The sequence below is a fragment of the Adiantum capillus-veneris genome, chromosome 11 (assembly GCF_014529385.1).
Source record: "Adiantum capillus-veneris isolate H3 chromosome 11, ASM1452938v2, whole genome shotgun sequence".
Lineage (NCBI taxonomy): Eukaryota > Viridiplantae > Streptophyta > Polypodiopsida > Polypodiales > Pteridaceae > Adiantum > Adiantum capillus-veneris.
The window spans coordinates 52,038,992-52,046,855 of NC_140941.1; positions in this window are offsets into that span (position 1 = coordinate 52,038,992).

Below are 7,864 nucleotides of genomic sequence, written 5' to 3' on the forward strand. Positions count from 1 at the left end.
GTGAACAAAACAAAAGTAGGAAGAAGAAGTTCAAGGGAGACTCAGATTCAAAGGATTCAAATTCAGATTCAAAGGATTCACATTTAGATTCAAATTGAGATGATGATAAGGAAATAGATTCAGATTCTGATCAGGAGACAGATTTTGAGGATGAGGAAGAGGACACATGGAGTGCCAAGAAGAAGAAGAAGAAGAAGAAGAAATCCAATAAGAAAGGACGAAAGTCAAAGAAACAAAAAAGAAAAGGCAAAGCCAAGAATGGTAAGTCTGGTAAGGAGCCAAATAATATCAGTTAACAGATTTTGAACAAACTGAAGGAGATGCAGCCGCAATCATTCTCTAGTCCTACCAAATTCCCATTTTGTCAGGTATGTCAAAGACCTGGACATAATTATGATAATTGCTATTATAACCCCAATTTTAGAGGAATGAGAGCAACACACATTTTAGCAAAAGTGGACTCAGGTGCTAATGTGGTTGCACCACAACCCTTCAGGGGTAGATTTCAAAATTGAAATCAACCAAGGCCATTCCAACAATGGAATTGGCAAAATGGGCCAAGGTTTCATCAATCAAATAATCCAATGCAACCATGTACTTATTCTGGTACAATGGGACACATGCAAGGACCTTCTTGTGAGCTTTGGTCTAAGCATTGGAATGAGAGAGGGATTCCAATTGTGAACTTCAACTCTCCAAATGCAGGGACTAGTTCTTCTAATGATGGAAGATGAAACAGCCACCTCAGGTTAATGCAGTCTTTTGGGAAGAAATTGATATTTCAGTAGAAAAGCAGGACAGTCAACAAGCAGAAGCTGACTACAACCAGTTTATTGAGGAGCCACGGGACAAAACACAAACTCATACACCCATTCTTTACATTCATCTCAGTGTGATTGTTTTCAATGTATTGAAATTGAAGAAGTGTTGGAGAAACCATTGGCAGCACACAGTCTGGTTATTACTAGGTCCACAGGGAAGTTGTCTCCACAGGAAAAGGTACAGGGAGAAGATCCTGAGAATCCTATTGATTAGAAAGCTCATGATAAAATCCAAAGAGTAGTTCTAAAGGAAATCCAATCCAATAAAAAAATTGAAGATTCAACATATTTTTGTCCAACTAATTCAATGCAAAAAAATGAGAGAATTTGGGCAGTAAACAATCCGATTCTGAAGAGTTACAACATCACCTGAAATCAAATAGTTTAGTACAGTCTCTTGCTAAGGGGCTAACAAATGATCTTTTTGAAGCATTGATGGATGCCCCTATTTCAGTGAAGGTGGGACAACTGTTGCAACTAGTTCCTAACTTTAGTCAGGGATTCCTCAGGAAACTAACAAATCAGGTTAAAGAAAGATATTTGCAATCGAAAGAGGAAATGAGCCATATTCATCTGGCACATATCGATTCTAGAGAGGTAGCACCAGTAGATGTGGACTACAAGCTTCCAATAATCAATATTTCTATTGGGAAAGTATATTTGTCAGATGTGTTAGTAAATGGAGGATCAAGAATAAACATTTTTCCTAAATTTGTTTGTAAGATACTGAATTTAACCAAATGGGAACGTGCTCCTTTTCAAGTGAAGATGGCAGATCAGAGTAGAGTCTAACCTTTAGGATTTCTCAGCAAGAACCATGTTATAGACCTGATATTTTATTATCTCTTGCAGTTGATAGGTGGCAAAAGCATCAGCAGCAGATAATGGATTATGAAGAAGGATATTACATTTTATGTATATTTGATTATTCTAGTGCTCTTTATGAGCTTTGGCCAATTATGTCCGACCGGCCAGTTTGTAACCAATTTGACCATTCAAGAAATCTATATAACAAATATGTACAAGAGGGAAATGGTCACTCTTGCATGGGGGGAGATTGTACCCAGTGCTTGTGTCTTGTTCTCTCTTCTCCTCTCTTCTCTCTCGTCGTTGTCGTGCTGTGACACGTACAATATAGTGGGAACGCATGCTACAAGATCTATCTTGTAACTTTTTAGATACATAATTATCTTTCCTATAATGTACATATGCATATTTAAGTATAATAATAAGCCTTATATCTCATCCTATTATTTTTCTCAAGGGTAACCTATCCTTACTTTACCATCAGAAAATACTATGGGAAAAGCTCAATAGCTCCGCCTCTTTAACTTGGGACAAAAAGCATTGATTCTTTATTTCTACTATCTCATTATCATCTCACACCCTAGCTAGATCCTATATCTAGGGTAAACTCCAATATATATATATTCTATGTTTTTTTATACTTTTCTTATATTTATTTTTAAATAGCTACTAGGAGGGAATCAAATCCTAGTGGGACACTAAGTGGCATGATTTCAAAGATACACTTATTTTAATGCAATATTGCAAGCATGATTACAAAACTTTGTCAAGGAGCAATGTCATGCTTTCATATGGCATGAGGTGTCCTTTGGAATTAAATGAAAGTCTAGGCTAAGGGGACCACGGAAAGACTTTTGCTGCAAGAAATAGACCCTATTTTGATGAATTTTTTACACAAGGTTCCAATCCGAATTGGAAAATGATTTTAAAATGAAAATCGTAGCTAATGAGCTGAAGTTTTTGCCCATATTTTTACTTTTTTATTTGGATCCACAGTTGAGGAGATATGATCAAAATAATGGACCCCAGTATGCCCACATCATGCAGGGACAACTCATTTCCAACTTTCCCAATTCCTATTGACACTGGCTCCTCTCTTCCTGTGTAAACCCTTGGGGGTTCCCTTCACCTATAAAAGGGGACCTCTTCTTCCTTGAAAAGGAACTGAAGCATTCAAGCCATTGATGAGAGGAATTCTTGAGGGAGTGAGTAGTAATGCCTAATTGTACTTAGCCATTAACATAAGCCTAAACCTACACTTTCTTCTAGAGGAAGACTAGCCATCCTTGCATGCTATCCTTGGAAGATCAACTCTAATCAAAGAAGGGCGTGGACTTGGCGTATCAATAAAAGTTGAATTCTCCCCTCTTCTTCTCTCTCCATCAATAATGGTGCCGAAGGGTTTGTCAAGTAAGATGTGTTCTATATTGATGTTTTCTTGATTTCTTGTTGTTTTCATTTTCATCTCTGATCCAAAATATATATATATGTATCTAATCTCATCTCCTTAACCAAACCTATCTCTCTCACTCTTAGTAATTCATCCTCTCTACAAATTTTAGGTTCTCCTTGCTATAGGTACATCTCTCCCCGCAGTATCCTTATTGCCTACGGGCAAGAATAGGGCTTGGGAGGGAAACTTCTCATCTCTTCACTTCTCTCATATCTACATTTTTCTCATATCTACATTTCCCACATACTATCCTAAATGAATAACCCACATGATGATCATTTTTATCGCTTTCACTTTGTACGATCTATTAGAATTAACGTATGGACTAGCCGTAAAATACACTTTCAACAACTTATAGTGTTTCTCTTCGGCCCTGAAAGGCTCAATGAAATACTTCTATCACCGGATCCCATCATACTACCTCTCATAGACTATAATTTTTCTTTTGATGTAAGCGTAGTTATCTTGCTATGAACCAAGAGGATTTGTACACACAATTAATCCCAATCACTAGACAAAATATATATATTATGGTAAGCACAAAACTACAATTCCAAAGAACAATTCGTAGCCTATTTGGTCAGCCAAGATTGAATGCCATTAACTCATCTATTAATGCTTTCATATTACCCATGATACGATATGACCATAGCCTTGATGTTTTCATCTTCGTATTGTTTTCACATTCTCTTTTGTGTTCTTTCTTTGTGTGTGTGAGTGCAAGAGAGAAAGAGTGAGTCTTCTTTGATTGCACTTCTTTCCAAACCCTAGTCTTCATGGCATCTATGGTTTAACTCCTTCATATAGTTTTTGTTGAGTTCTCTCACAAACTCTCATAGCCATAATCCCGCTGCTTTCCTGGCAAGACCGCAAATTTCTCGACATATTTTTGGTGAACCCGACGCGAATCTGCTAGGGTGAGAGTTTGTGGGTAACCATGGGTGATCATGTTGAGCAACAGGGTATGCATTTTGACCCAGCAGCAATGCAAATGTTTCAAGCATTTGCAATGTTCATGCAACAACAACATGCTACTGAAAGAAGAGATATTTCAGCAACGAAGTCCATACAAGCGGTCGTCAACAGAATGGATCAGTTCAATGGCAAAGATGGAACCAAGTACTTACGCGAGATGTGAAGTAGATGGAGCTGCATCGCATGTCAGAAGGTGAGATGATTCAAAGCTTTGAGCTAGTTGTTGCTCCAAAAATTAGGGAGCATATCAGGGCAATTAAAGATGGGCATGGGAGAAATTGGGAAGAACTCAAAGTAGCTTTAAAGGAGGAATATTTCATGGAGGACTCGAAGAGAGTGACCAAAAGGACATTCTTAGAATGGGTAGTCAAGCCAAAGGAAGGACTATCAATAACAGAGCTACTTAGGGAATTTGAGTGGCGCTATGTACAACTCACTAGGACAGAAAGGGCCACACTAGATGCAGAGAAGACAGATCTTTTCTTACAAGCTGCAGGTAAAGAGTTTCAAGAAAATTTGGAGCTTCTTCTTGAAGATAAATATGCTGAGCAAGGACTAAAGACCGACTGGAATGAAGTTGAAGGTGCTGTCTCACTGCTTGCCAAATGACAAAGAAGAAGGGACAAGATGTTAGTAAACACTACAAGTCCTTCCACCTCAACTTCTGACAAAATGGTAAAGACTACTTTTATCGCTCCTAAGTTTGATGAGTCCATGCTATATGAGCTTGTGAAGGGAATGCGTGACTTGAAGGTGAAGTTTGCAAAGCTTGAAGAAAAAGGCCAACCATCAGGTCCACTTCCTAGGCAAAGACAACAGCCCAAAGAAGGGTTTGTTAATAGATGTATTTGGTGTGATAGTACAGACCATGTAAGAAGGAATTGTGATGATTTTAGTGATGCTTTGTCAAAAGATGTTGTCTTTTTTAAGGATGGTAAAATCCACTTAAGAGAGACAGGTCTACCCTTGAGAACTAACTTTGGGAAGGGGGGAATGGAAACCTTAGTTGAAGATATGGCAACCAAGCATGCCACCTCTTCAGTTGAGGCAGCTACTTATGGAGTAAAAATTGAACATTTTTGTGATGAAGAGGTGAGTGACCATCATGGTCAAATTTGGCCAAATGTCATGCAATTAGCTAAAAAAAGAAAGCTTACAAAAGAGATTCTACATGAAGCAGGTGATTGCATACGTCTAGAAACAGGATGGAATGATCCAGTGGACTCATTGTCAGTGCATGCCTACATTACAAAATGCCAACAAAATGAGGCGATTGTAGAAGAGAAGCGCAGACGTGAGAATGCTGATGAAGGACCATCAAAAAGAGCTTCTAGAGGTGGGGTAAGAAGTGACTCAATGCCTTCTCAAACACCCTCAACACAAGGAACATCTCCACCTGAAGTACTCATGGAGGAGTCTACAACAGGAAAGAAGAAATAGCCAACAAAAGGTGAGACAAAAGGCCCAACTTATAAACTACAATCTGATATTGAGGTTGCTACAGATTTAAAGAAAGTCTTGGAGGAAAGGATATTGAATAGAAAGATTGAGTTTACTATGGGAGAAGTTCTTGGCATTCCAAAGCGTGAATTCCATAAGAAGATCATTGACATCATCAAGAGGAAGAGGCAAACCCTTGCTGAAGTTTCTCGTCCACAGGTTGAAGGGGAAACCTCAAAGACACAAGGGATGCAACTGCAAAATAAGGAGAATGATGGAGCTGTGGTAGGATGCTACAATTCTAGTGGGAGAGTGAAGCAAGTGTATTTCTCAAATGATGATGAAGAAGTTGAAGATATTCCTAGGAGTTACTATTCACGAAGTCATTGGGCAAGGGCTACTACAGAAACTTTGGTCAAGGTAGGTGATCTTGAAGAGCCATTTGTTGCCTTGATTGACCATGGTTCAGAAATAAACATAATGTCAAAGAGTCTCTACAACAAGTGCAAATGGCTGATGGACACAAATCATGGCTGGATGGTAAAAGTGGCAAACAATTCATCCAGTGAATTGTATACAGCATGTCCAGGTGTGAAGGTAACAATAGGTGATGTAAAGATTGACCAAAACTTATTTGTACAGGATATATCTTCATATCATCTCATCCTTGGACAACCCTACATTGTGGGAGTTCGAACGGAAACAAGGGTAATGGATGATGGTTCAGCATATGCTAGGATACGTATCAAAGATGGTAAATGAGCTGTCCAATTTCTCACAATTTGTGTGAACCATGAAAGAAATCGTGACAACCTCAGAGAACATCCTCTACCAAAGGTGAGCAAAGAGTTTCACGATCATAGAGAAATAATGGGTTTTGGCCAAGTACCATTGTAAAGCGGGATTGCAGTGGTACAGAAAGAAAAAGGGTCTCGCCTAATCCAAAAATAGGTGAAGCGTTTTCAACGAGCTCCTTGGTAACAAAGAATGGATCATTATGTTTTACAAAACTTGAAGATTTCAAGAGATGTGAGAGGCAATATGTGCATAATGTACAAATAGGCATGAAAAAGAGTGGGTTGCTAGAGCCTACTGAAAATGTTTCGGGTTTGTGTGAACAAGTTTCTTTTGTAGATACTATGGGTGAGCTTGATGCTATAATGGGGTCTAGTTTGCATCTTGAAAATGAAGTTGTGGAAGTTTGCTCTATGGAAATGTATCAAGTAATAGAAGCCTTTAAAGAAAGCCAAACAGTTGGCCCAGAAGTCCATGTTGAAACTAAATACAAGAGTGTAGCAAAAAAGGTGAAACCAGTAGCTTCACCCTTACCACCCAACAATAGGGAAAAGATTGAGCAGGCTTCTTTACAACCAAGTTTGAGGAATCCTAAAAAGATTGAGCATACCTTCACAAAGGAGTCTTTCCAAGACTTGCAGATTGGTCGCAAGGAGTTTCTAACACAGGAGGAGACAAAGTGCTTCAAAGAAATGCTTTCAAAGCATGGTAAGGCTTTTGCATTTGAGCCACATGAGATAGGATGTGTTGATCCTTCTATTGTAGCTCCAATGGTAATTTTCACAATACCTCATGTGCCTTGGAATCTGTGGCCTATTCTGCTTCCAAAGGCTCATTTGCCAAAGTTAGTAGAGCTACTGAATGAGAAAATCAAAATGGGAATCTTGGAGCCTTCTTGTGCTCCATACTCAAACAGGTGGTTCACAGTTCCAAAGAAGAATGGTTCTCTACGCTTCATAGGTACAGGTCCAATTGTGGATGAGTTTGCAGAGGCATTTGCAAGGAGGGCAATCTACTCAATGGGGGATCTCTACTCTGGGTATGATCAATTTCAGCTTTCAATCGAAAGCAGAGACTTGACAACCATGAGGACACTTTTGGGTTTGATAAGGATGTGTACCTTGCCACAGAGAGCAACCAACTTGGTTGCACATACGATGAATGGGGTGAATAAGGTCTTACGTGACTTTATTCCTCAAATCACAATGCCTTTCATTGATGATTTGCCTATCAAAGGATGTGAAGAAAGTGACAGATGAAGCTTTGGATCTCAAGGGATGTCGCAAGTTTGTGGTAAATCACATAAATGATTGTGATAAAATTTTGTCTAGGTTGGAAGAAGTGAATCTTACATTGTCAGGGAAAAAGTCTATGTTTGGTGTCAATGAAGTGCTTATTGTGGGGCACATGTGTGGGCCATATGGTAGGAAACCTTGTCCAACAAAGGTAGATGTCATCCAAAGAATGAAAGAAATGTGCACTAGCATCACTGAGGTTAGAAGGTTTCTGGGAGAATGTGTCTTCTATGTTATTTGGATTCCACATTATGCACATGTAGCTGATCCTCTTTATC